This window comes from Pseudophryne corroboree, chromosome 6, assembly GCF_028390025.1.
Source record: "Pseudophryne corroboree isolate aPseCor3 chromosome 6, aPseCor3.hap2, whole genome shotgun sequence".
Lineage (NCBI taxonomy): Eukaryota > Metazoa > Chordata > Amphibia > Anura > Myobatrachidae > Pseudophryne > Pseudophryne corroboree.
This window is the reverse complement of record NC_086449.1, coordinates 68,844,026-68,856,976: the sequence shown is the minus strand read 5'-3', so window position 1 is coordinate 68,856,976 and position 12,951 is coordinate 68,844,026. Positions and strand designations below refer to the sequence as shown.

Sequence of the window (12,951 nt, the reverse complement as noted above, 5' to 3'; positions counted from 1 at the left end):
TGGTGCTTAACACATAATAGGCTCTATAGAGTAGTTCCCTCCACTTTTCTGCTTTGTTGGCAAGATTACCCAGAGCTTTGGTGTAAGTGCAGTCGTCGTTGTCCTAGCTTTGGCTTCTGAAGTCCCATAACTCCCCAAACATGTTTTGCTCGCTTTAGACTTCTTGGACCTCACTAAACACCAGAACAAGCCTGCCAGATATTTTAACAGGGACTTTCTTCACTCCATTGCATTTCATCAACTCTCCAATAACAAGTTCATGGACACAACTCCAGTGGAAGTCCTAGCCGGGGTATGAATTAACACATGTTGAGGAAATATGTGGATGTGCCATTTCACATGATCATTCAATTCCTAATTACGCTTTATAGGCATCTGTGATTTTATGTTATTATTTTTATTAAATTTATTGTATACTTTTTTCAACATAACCTACCGTCCTGAAATTATTTTTAAATTAAGAGTACTATTATTATTTTAATCTTAAAACCTAGCGCTGGTGAATACTATTTATTATTGCTTCTATATTTCTTTGGGGAATTACCACCCCCTACACCAGCAGCTTCTTGACAGCGCACTCTATCTCTTTTTATACTTCTGCAGAGAATATGTTATGTTTTTGACATGTAAGGCCCACGGTCTCAACATAATAGTGTCACTGCTTTTCCATTATATTTTAGCTGTAATCCCTCCTTTTAGTTTTACTACGGTTGTTGAACTTTCCTTGTTGCCATGTCATGGTATATTGTCCATGGAGTCCAGTCCACCCCACCTGTCTTCCTTTCTTTTGTTCCTCCCCCTTCTCTTTCTGCTATATTTTTTCTTTGCTTTTATCTAAATACCTGGCACCTAAATTACTTTATATTTTAGTTGTTCACATATACTTTTTTCCATCTTTAATAATTGTTCCTTGTACAGTACATGTATTTGTGATTTTTATTTCCTTGGTAACAGTTCCCGGATGAAGCAACAAAGTGATACTAGCGACAAAATACACACAGTTTGTTAAATAAGTTGAATCATCTATTGGTACAAAAGATAAAAATAGGATTTTAAATGCCTACCGGTAAATCCTTTTCTCTTAGTCCGTAGAGGATGCTGGGGTCACATCAAGAACCATGGGGTATAGACGGAATCCACAGGAGACATGGACACTTTAAGACTTTCAAGAGGGTGTGAACTGGCTCCTCCTTCTATGCCCCTCCTCCAGACTCCAGTTATAGGAACTGTGCCCAGGGAGACAGACATTTAGAGAAAAAGGATTTATTGTTAAACTAAGGTGAGATACATACCAGCTCACACCTCAAGCACGCCGTACAACATGGCATTTAACACAACGCAAGTCAACGGCATGATCATCATCAGCAACAGGCTGACTATAAAACGTAACACAACATGTGTGTAACCACAACTAATAACTGCAGATACAGTACGCACTGAGACAGGCGCCCAGCATCCTCTACGGACTAAGAGAAAAGGATTTACCGGTAGATATTAAAATCCTAATTTTCTCATATGTCTTAGAGGATGCAGGGGTCGCCATAGAACCATGGGGTTATACCAAGCTCTAGAACGGGTGGGAGAGTGCGGATGACTCTGCAGCACCGATTGACCAAACATGAGGTCCTCATTAGCCAGGGTATCAAACTTGTAGAACTTCGCAAAGGTGTTTGAACCCGACCAAGTAGCTGCTCGGCAAAGTTGTAATGCCGAGAACCCCCGGGCAGCCGCCCAGGACGAGCCCACCTTTCTGGCAGAATGAGCCTTCACCGATTTCGGTAACTGCAATCCAGCCGTAGAATGAGCCTGCTGAATTGTATGACAGATCCAGCGCGCAATAGTCTGCTTGGAAGCAGGAGCCCCAATTTTATTGTGAGCATACAGGACAAACAGAGCCTCTGTTTTCCTAAACCGAGCCGTTCTGGCGACATAAATTTTCAAAGCTCTAACTACATCGAGAAACTTAGATTCCTGCAAGGCGTCAGTAGCCACTGGCACCACAACATGTTGGTTTAAGTGGAACGACGAAACCACTTTCGGCAGAAACTGCTGACGAGTCCTCAATTCTGCTCTATCTTCATGGAAGATCAAATAAGGGGTCTTGTGAGACAAGGCCGCCAATTCAGACACCCGCCTTGCGGATGTCAAGGCCAACAGCATGACCACTTTCCAAGTAAGAATTTTTAACTCTACCTTCTGCAAAGGTTCAAACCAATGAGATTGAAGGAATTGCAACACCACATTAAGATCTCATGGCGCCACAGGGGGCACAAAGGGAGGTTGAATGTGCAACACGCCTTTCACGAAGGTCTGAACTTCTGGTAGGGAGGCCAATTGTTTTTGGAAGAAAACAGATAAGGCTTAAATTTGAACTTTAATTGAGCCCAACTTTAGGCACGCATACACACCGGCTTGTAGAAAATGGATAAAACGTCCTAACTGAAATTCTTCCGTAGGAGCCTTCCTGGATTCACACCTAGACATGTATTTTCTCCAAATACGGTGGTAATGTTTAGACATTACTCCCTTCCTGGCCTGAATAAGAGTGGGGATAACTTAGTCAGGAATACCCTTCCGGGCTAGGATCCGGCGTTCAATCTCCAAGCCGCCATACGAAGTCGCGGTAAGTCTTGGAACACACAAGGCCCCTGCTGTAACAGATCCTCCCTCAGAGGAAGAGGCGAGGGATTTCCTATGAGTAATTCCAGAAGATCCGGATACCAAGCCCTTCTTGGCCAGTCTGGAACAATGAGGATCGCTCGAACCTTTGTTCTTATGATCTTTATCACTTTTGGAATGAGTGGAAGCGGAGGAAACACGTACACCGACTGACACACCCACGGTGTCACTAGGGCATCCACTGCTATTGCTTGAGGGTCTCTTGACCTGGAACAATATCTCGGAAGTTTCTTGTTGAGGTGAGACGCCATCATGTCTATTTGAGGAATTCCCCAAAGACTTGTCACTTCTGCAAAGACCTCTTGATGAAGACCCCACTCTCCTGGATGGAGATAGTGTCTGCTCTGGAAGTCTGCTTCCCAGTTGTCCACTCCTGGAATGAAGATCGCCGACAGAGCGCTTGTATGCTTTTCCACCCAACGGAGCACCTTTGTGGCCTCTGCCACTGCCGCTCTGCTCTTTGTTCCGCCCTGGCGGTTTATGTACGCTACTGCTGTTATGTTGTCCGACTGAATCAAGACGGGCCGATTGCGAAGGTGATGTTCCACTTGCAGAAGGCCGTTGTGAATGGCTCTCAACTCCAGAATGTTTATGTGTAGACACATTTCCTGGCTTGATAATCTTCCCTGGAAGCTTTCCCCCTGCGTGAATGCTCCCCAGCCTTAGAGACTCGCATCCGTGGTCACTAAGATCCAGTCCTGGATCCCGAACCTGCGTCCCTCTAGGAGGTGAGAGCTGTGCAGCTACCACACGAGTGAGATTCTGGTCTTGAAAGACAGGGTTATCCTTCGGTGCATGTGCAGATGTTGGACAACAGGTCCCACTGAAACACTCTGGCATGAAATCTGCTAAACTGAATGGCCTCGTAGGCCGCCAGTATATTTCCCAACAACAGAGTGCATTGATGGATCGATACTCTTGCTGGTTTTAGCAATTGTTTGACCAGGTTCGGAATTTCCAGAGCCTTTTCCACTGGAAGAAAGACTCTCTGTAATTCTGTGTCCAGAATCATTCCCAAAAACGACAGCCGTCTCGTCGGAACTGTGATTTTGGCAAGTTTAGGAGCCAAGCATGTTGCTGCAGAATTGTCAGGGAGAGCGTAATGTTCTGCATCAATTGGTCCCTGGATCTCACCTTTATCAGGAGATCGTCCAAGTACGGGATAATCGTGACTCCATGTTTGCGTAGGAGAACCATAATTTCGGCCATTACTTTGGTGAAAACCCTCGGAGCCGTGGACAGACCAAACTGCAACGTCTGAAATTGGTAATGACAATCCCAAAACTGCAAACCTCAGGTAAGCCTGATGTAGGGGATAAATGGGAACATGCAAGTAGGCACCCTTTATGTCTACCGACACCATAAAATACCCCTCCTCCAGACTGGAAATCACTGCCCGGAGAGATTAAATCTTGAATTAGAATTTATTTTTATTTTTTGAGGTAGAAATTGTGGGATTTGAGGTTCAGGATTGGTCTGACTGAGCCGTCTGGCTTCGGGACCACGAACAGGCTCGAATAAAAGCCTTTTTGCGACGGGGGAACCCTGACAATGACTTGATTGTGACACAATTTTTGTATTGCAGCGCATACCTCTTCCCTGTCTGGAAGAGAAGCTGGTAAGGCTGATTTGAAAAATCAGTGAGGGGGGACATCTTGAAACTCCAGTTTGTACCCTTGGGACACTATTTCTAAAACCCATGGGTACAGGGCCGAACGAGCCCAGAACTGACTGAAGAGCCCGAGATGTGCCCCCACCGCTGCGGACTCCCGCAGAGGAGTCCCAGCGTCATGCGGTGGACTTGGCAGAAGCCAGGGAGGACTTCCGATCCTGGGAACCGGCCACGGCTGGTGATTGTTTACCTTTTCCCCTTCCTCTCGTAGAAAGGAAGGAAGACCCTCGGCCCTTCTGTATTTATTGGGCCGAAAGGACTGCATCTGATAGTGGTGTGCTTTCTTTTGTGGTGCAGGTACATAAAGTAAAAATTATGGCTTACCCATGGTAGCCGTAGATACCAAATCAGCGAGACAGTCACCAAACACCACACCACCCTATACGGTAGAGACTCCATAGCTTTCTTAGAGTCAGCATCAGCATTCCATTAATGAATCCACAATGCTCTCCTAGCTGAGACTGCCATGGCATTGGCTCGTGATCCCAAGAGGCCAATATCTCTTGCAGCTTCCGTTAGGTAGACTGCAGAATCCCTGATATGACCAAGTGTCAAAAGAATGCTATCCCTATCTAGGGTATCCATTTCAGATGACATTTTCCGATAGCGCTACTCACCCACTCAGATGCAATGTCTGGTCTGAGTAGCGTACCCGTGGTGACAAATGGATTTCAATGTATTTTCCTGCCTACGATCTGCAGGATCCTTTAGGGCTGCCGTGTAAGGGTACGGGAGAGCTACCTTTTTGGACAGCCGTGACAGAGCTTTGTCCACAATGGGGGGGTGACTACCATTTCTCCCTATTCCCAGAGGGAAACGAATACGCCATTACAATCCTTTTGGGACCTTTTCACAAAGCGTGTTCAGTTCATGAGAGGGAGGTAACGTTACCACAGGTTTTTTTCCTTTAAACATACAGACCCTAGTATCAGGAACAGTAGGATCCTCAGTGATATGTAAAAATAAGAATTTACTCACCGGTAATTCTATTTCTCGTAGTCGGTAGTGGATGCTGGGAACTCCGTATGGACCATGGGGAATAGAGGCTCCGCAGGAGACTGGGCACAAAAGTAAAAAGTTTTAGGACTACCTGGTGTGCACTGGCGCCTCCCCCTATGACCCTCCTCCAAGCCTCAGTTAGGATACTGTGCCCGGACGAGCGTACACAATAAGGAAGGATTTATGAATCCCGGGTAAGACTCATACCAGCCACACCAATCACACCGTACAACTTGTGATCTGAACCCAGTTAACAGTATGATAACAGAGGAGCCTCTCGAAAAGATGGCTCACTACAATAATAACCCGATTAGTTAACAATAACTATGTACAAGTATTGCAGATAATCCGCACTTGGGATGGGCGCCCAGCATCCACTACGGACTACGAGAAATAGAATTACCAGTGAGTAAATTCTTATTTTCTCTGACGTCCTAGTGGATGCTGGGAACTCCGTAAGGACCATGGGGATTATACCAAAGCTCCCAAACGGGCGGGAGAGTGCGGATGACTCTGCAGCACCGAATGAGAGAACTCCAGGTCCTCCTCAGCCAGGGTATCAAATTGGTAGAATTTTGCAAACGTGTTTGCCCCTGACCAAGTAGCTGCTCGGCAAAGTTGTAAAGCCGAGACCCCTCGGGCAGCCGCCCAAGATGAGCCCACCTTCCTTGTGGAATGGGCATTTACAGATTTTGGCTGTGGCAGGCCTGCCACAGAATGTGCAAGCTGAATTGTGCTACAAATCCAACGAGCAATAGTCTGCTTAGAAGCAGGAGCACCCAGCTTGTTGGGTGCATACAGTATAAACAGCGAGTCAGATTTTCTGACTCCAGCCGTCCTGGAAACATATATTTTCAAGGCCCCGACTACGTCCAGCAACTTGGAGTCCTCCAAGTCCCTAGTAGCCGCAGGTACCACAATAGGCTGGTTCAGGTGAAACGCTGAAACCACATTAGGGAGAAATTGAGGACGAGTCCTCAATTCTGCCCCATCCGTATGAAAAATCAGATAAGGGCTTTTATAGGACAAAGCCGCCAATTCTGACACGTGCCTGGCTGAAGCCAGAGCCAACAGCATTACCACTTTCCATGTGAGATATTTTAAGTCCACAGTGGTAAGTGGTTCAAACCAATGTGATTTTAGGAACCCCAAAACCACATTGAGATCCCAGGGTGCCACTGGAGGCACAAAAGGAGGCTGTATATGCAGCACCCCCTTGACAAACGTCTGAACTTCAGGAACTGAAGCCAGTTCTTTCTGGAAGAAAATCGACAGGGCTGAAATTTGGACCTTAATGGACCCTAATTTTAAGCCCATAGACCGTCCTGTTTGCAGGAAATGCAGGAAACGACCCAGTTGAAATTCCCCTGTAGGGGCCTTCATGGCCTCGCACCACGCAACATATTTACGCCAAATACGGTGATAATGCTGTGCGGTTACATCCTTCCTGGCTTTGATCAGGGTAGGGATGACTTCATCCGGAATGCCTTTTTCCTTCAGGATCCGGCGTTCAACCGCCATGCCGTCAAACGCAGCCGCGGTAAGTATTGGAACAAACAGGGTCCCTGCTGGAGCAGGTCCCTTCTTAGAGGTAGAGGCCACGGGTCCTCTGTGAGCATCTCTTGAAGTTCCGGGTACCAAGTCCTTCTTGGCCAATCCGGAGCCACGAGTATAGTTCTTACTCCTCTTAGTCTTATAATTCTCAGTACCTTGGGTATGAGAGGCAGAGGAGGGAACACATACACTGACTGGTACACCCACGGTGTTACCAGGGCGTCCACCGCTATTGCCTGAGGGTCCCTTGACCTGGCGCAATACCTGTCTATTTTTATGTTGAGGCAGGACGCCATCATGTCCACCTTTGGTTTTTCCCAACGGTTTACAATCATGTGGAAGACTTCTGGATGAAGTCCCCACTCTCCCGGGTGGAGGTCGTGTCTGCTGAGGAAGTCTGCTTCCCAGTTGTCCACTCCCGGAATAAACACTGCTGACAGTGCTATCACATGATTTTCCGCCCAGCGAAGAATCCTTGCAGCTTCTGCCATTGCCCTCCTGCTTCTTGTGCCGCCCTGTCTGTTTACGTGGGCGACTGCCGTGATGTTGTCTGACTGGATCAACACCGGCTGACCCTGAAGCAGAGGTCTTGCTTGGCTTAGAGCATTGTAAATGGCTCTTAGTTCCAGTATATTTATGTGAAGTGACGTTTCCAGGCTTGACCACAAGCCCTGGAAATTTTTTCCCTGTGTGACTGCTCCCCAGCCTCTCAGGCTGGCATCCGTGGTCACCAGGACCCAGTCCTGAATGCCGAATCTGCGGCCCTCTAGAAGATGAGCACTCTGCAACCACCACAGGAGAGACACCCTTGTCCTTGGGGACAGGGTTATCCGCTGATGCATGTGAAGATGCGATCCGGACCATTTGTCCAGCAGATCCCACTGAAAAGTTCTTGCGTGGAATCTGCCGAATGGAATCGCTTCGTAAGAAGCCACCATTTTCCCCAGGACCCTTGTGCATTGATGCACTGACACTTGGCCTGGTTTTAGGAGGTTTCTGACTAGCTCGGATAACTCCCTGGCTTTCTCCTCCGGGAGAAACACCTTTTTCTGGACTGTGTCCAGAATCATCCCTAGGAACAGCAGACGTGTCGTCGGAATCAGCTGCGATTTTGGGATATTTAGAATCCACCCGTGCTGTCGTAACACTACTTGAGATAGTGCTACTCCGACTACTAACTGTTCCTTGGATCTTGCCCTTATCAGGAGATTGTCCAAGTAAGGGATAATTAAGACGCCTTTTCTTCGAAGAACTATAATTTCGGCCATTACCTTGGTAAAGACCCGGGGTGCCGTGGACAATCCAAACGGCAGCGTCTGAAACCGATAGTGACAGTTCTGTACCACAAACCTGAGGTACCCTTGGTGAGAAGGGTAAATTGGGACATGGGAGGTAAGCATCCTTGATGTCCAGAGACACCATATAGTCCCCTTCTTCCAGGTTCGCGATCACTGCTCTGAGTGACTCCATCTTGAACTTGAACCTTTGTATTTAAGTGTTCAAGGATTTCAGATTTAAAATAGGTCTCACTGAGCCATCCGGCTTCGGTACCACAAACAGCGTTGAATAATACCCCTTGCCCTGTTGCAGGAGGGGTACCTTGATTATCACCTGCTGAGAATACAGCTTGTGAATGGCTTCCAATACCGCCTCCCTGTCGGAGGGAGACGTCGGTAAAGCAGACTTTAGGAAACGGCGAGGGGGAGATGTCTCGAATTCCAACCTGTACCCCTGAGATACCACCTGAAGGACCCAGGGGTCTACTTGCGAGTGAGCCCACTGCGCGCTGAAATCCTTGAGACGTGCCTAAGTCCGCTTGTAAAGCCACAGCGTCATGCTGAGGATTTAGCAGAAGCGGGAGAGGGCTTCTGTTCCTGGGAACTGGCTGCTTGCTGCAGCCTTTTACCCCTCCCTCTGCCCCGGAGCAGAAATGAGGAGCCTTTCGCTCGTTTGCCCTTATGGGGACGAAAGGACTGCGCCTGATAATACGGCGTGTTCTTATGTTGAGAGGCGACCTGGGGTAAAAATGTGGATTTCCCAGCCGTTGCCACCAGGTCTGAAAGACCTACCCCAAATAACTCCTCCCCTTTATAAGGCAGTACTTTCATATGCCGTTTGGAATCTGCATCACCTGACCACTGTCGCGTCCAAAACCCTCTTCTGGCAGAAATGGACAGCGCACTTACTCTTGATGCCAGTCGGCAAATATCCCGCTGTGCATCACGCATATATAGAAATGCATCTTTTAAATGCTCTATAGTCAGTAATATACTGTCCCTGTCTAGGGTATCAATATTTTCAGTCAGGGAATCCGACCAGGCCAACCCAGCACTGCACATCCAGGCTGAGGCGATTGCTGGTCGCAGTATAACACTAGTATGTGTGTAAATACATTTTAGGATACCCTCCTGCTTTCTATCAGCAGGATCCTTAAGGGCGGCCGTCTCAGGAGAGGGTAGAGCCACCTGTTTTGATAAGCGTGTGAGCGCTTTATCCACCCTAGGGGGTGTTTCCCAACGCACCCTAACCTCTGGCGGGAAAGGATATAACGCCAATAATTTTTTAGAAATTATCAGTTTTTTTATCGGGGGAAACCCACGCTTCATCACACACCTCATTTAATTCCTCAGATTCAGGAAAAACTACAGGTAGTTTTTTCTCACCGAACATAATACCCCTTTTAGTGGTAGTGGTATCAGAAATATGTAAAACATTTTTCATTGCCTCAATCATATAACGTGTGGCCCTACTGGAAGTCACGTTTGTCTCTCCCCGTCGACACTGGAGTCAGTATCTGTGTCGACGTCTGTATCTACCATCTGAGGTAACGGGCGTTTTAGAGCCCCTGATGGCTTTTGAGATGCCTGGACAGGCACAAGCTGAGTAGCCGGCTGTCTCATGTCGTCAACTGTCTTTTGCAAAGAGCTGACACTGTCACGTAATTCCTTCCAGCATCTCATCCACTCAGGTGTCGCCTCCCTAGGGGGTGACATCTCTATTATAGGCAATTGCTCCGCCTCCACATCATTTTCCTCCTCATACATGTCGACACAACCTACCGACACACAGCACACACACAGGGAATGCTCTCAGAGGACAGGACCCCACTAGCCCTTTGGGGAGACAGAGGGAGAGTATGCCAGCACACACCAGAGCGCTATATAAATATACAGGGATAACCTTATATAAGCGTTTTTCCCCTTCATAGCTGCTATATGTTTATATTACGCCAATTAGTGCCCCCCTCTCTTTTTTACCCTGTTTCTGTAGTGCAGGACTGCAGGGGAGAGTCAGGGAGACGTCCTTCCAGCGGAGCTGTGAGGGAAAATGGCGCCTGTGTGCTGAGGAGATGGGCTCCGCCCCCTTCTCGGCTGCCTTTTCTCCCGCTTTTATGTAGAATCTGGCAGGAGTTAAAATTCATCCATATAGCCCTGGGGGCTATATGTGATGTATTTTTGCCAGCCAAGGTGTTTTTTATTGCTGCTCAGGGTGCCCCCCCTAGCGCCCTGCACCCTCAGTGACCGAAGTGTGAAGTGTGCTGAGGAGCAATGGCGCACAGCTGCAGTGCTGTGCGCTACCTTGGTGAAGACAGGATGTCTTCTGCCGCCGATTTTCCGGACCTCTTCTTGCTTCTGGCTCTGTAAGGGGGCCGGCGGCGCGGCTTCGGGACCAGACTCCGAGGCTGGGCCTGTGTTCGATCCCTCTGGAGCTAATGGTGTCCAGTAGCCAAAGAAGCCCAATCCACTCTGCAAGCAGGTGAGTTCACTTCTTCTCCCCTTAGTCCCTCGATGTAGTGAGCCTGTTGCCAGCAGGTCTCACTGAAAATAAAAAACCTAAAACTAAACTTTTCACTAAGAAGCTCAGGAGAGCCCCCTAGTGTGCACCCTTCTCGGCCGGGCACAAAAATCTAACTGAGGCTTGGAGGAGGGTCATAGGGGGAGGAGCCAGTGCACACCAGGTAGTCCTAAAGCTTTACTTTTGTGCCCAGTCTCCTGCGGAGCCGCTATTCCCCATGGTCCTTACGGAGTTCCCAGCATCCACTAGGACGTCAGAGAAACATCTTTTATAGCCACAATCATGTACTGAATGCTCTTTGCCAGTTTTGAATCTAATCTGGCATCACTATAGTCAACACTTGAGTCAGTGTCCGTGTCGGTATCCGTGTCTGTCAGCCGGGCAAATGAACGTTTTTGTGATCCCGAGGGGGTCTGTACTTGAAACAACACATTCTCTATGGATTTCTTCCAAGCCTGGTTCTGAGACTCAGATTTATCCAATCTTTTAATTTATCAGAGCCACATTTGCATTCAAAGCACTCAAAACATTCAACCAATCAGGTGTCGGCGGTGCTGACAGGGTCCCTCCCACAGCCGTTTGTGTCCCTAACAGTCTCCTCCTGGGAAGAGCACTCTGCCTCAGACATGCCGACACACGTGCACCCACCCCACGTAGATACACTGGGCCTATAGGGGACAGACCCACAGTAAAGCCTGTCAGAGAGACACAGAGGGAGATCTTGCCAGCTCACACCCCAGCGCCGAAACCCAGTCTGAACACTACAGAAAATGTCCCAGACCTGCAGCACTTTTATAATTTACATACAATGCACCAAAATCACTGTGCCCCCCCCCCCCCCTCCCCCATTTTGCACCGTTACTTGTACAGCAGTGTGAGGAAGGACCAGCGTCTCTGCAGCCTGTGTAGAGAAAATGGCGCTGGGCTGTGTGCTGTGAGGGCTAAGCCGCACTCCCATAATAGCACGCTTCAGACCTGCTCTTTTTTAATTTTTATACTGGCGGGGATCCGGACAGTGCCCTGGCACTATATCTGCTCTTGCCAGTCAGTTATTTTGAGGTTAAAATGCTGCCCAGTGCACCCCACCCCCTGTAGTACCTCTGAGTGTGGGAGCATGGCCTGCAGCGCGGCCGCTGTGCGGTACCTCAAAGCAGTCACTGAAGTCTTCTGATCTTCTTCCACTCACCTGTCTTCTGACTTCTGGCTCTGCAAGGGGGGTGACGGCGGGCTCTGGGAACGAGCATTTAAGCGTACCTAGCGATCAGACCCCCAGGAGCTAATAGTGACCTGTAGCCAAAGAAGCAGAGCCTTTAAACTCACAGAAGTAGGTCTGACTTCTCTCCCCTTAGTCCCACAAAGCAGGGAGACTGTTGCCAGCAGTGCTCCCTGAAAATAAAAAACCTAAAAAGAATTTTCAGAGTACCTCAGTAGAGCTCCTCAGTGTGCATCCAGTCTGCCTGGGCACAGATTCTAAACTGGAGTCTGGAGGAGGGGCATAGAGGGAGGAGCCAGTTCACACCCCTTTGAAAGTCTTAAAGTGCCCATGTCTCCTGTGGATCCCATCTATACCCCATGGTTCTTGATGTGACCCCAGCATCCTCTAGGACGTATTAGAAAAGGTGTACTTATTATAAACAGTTGAGTAAACGGAATATAACAGTAAGAAGTAGTACAGTGATCGCGATGAGCCCCCCAAAAAGTGGATGCCAGTAACGCCTCACTTTTAAAAATTGGGGTCCTACCTTTCCTTTTCTGGGTTCCATCGGAGACCCTTATTAAAAGGATTTAAATATAAAAACCTCAGACTTGATTTGGACACTACAAAAGTGTTGCAAAGGAGAGGATGGGGTGACAATGCTGCTGGGCTGTGTAGAATACAGGACACTCTGCACCAGAACTGTAACTAGACATTTTGGAGCCCTTCAGCAAAAACTGAATTGGTGCGCCCCCTACCATATTTCAAAGCATAGCGCACAGCAAACATTTAGAGGCATGGCTTTGTGGAGAAGGGGCATGGCCACATCATAGTACCAATCCACATTACACCGCACAGTAGTGCCGCTTGTACACAGAGCACCAGGTAGAGCACGTTATACACGGTAGAGCACGTTACACACACTGCGCCAGGTAGAGCACGTTACACACACACACTGCGCCAGGTAGAACAGGTTACACATATTGCGCCAGGTAGAACACGAAATACACACTGCGCTATACGTTATTCCAGAGTTTCCTAAACACCTCCATTACAG

The 12,951-nt window shown here is 48.2% G+C and overlaps 1 protein-coding gene across 3 annotated transcripts in view; it reads right to left on the bottom strand.

Moving 5' to 3' along the window:
- LOC134936170 (gastrula zinc finger protein XlCGF17.1-like) overlaps positions 1-12,951 on the bottom strand; it is a 69,577-nt gene that overhangs the window by 33,060 nt on the left and 23,566 nt on the right. The window lies entirely within an intron of this gene.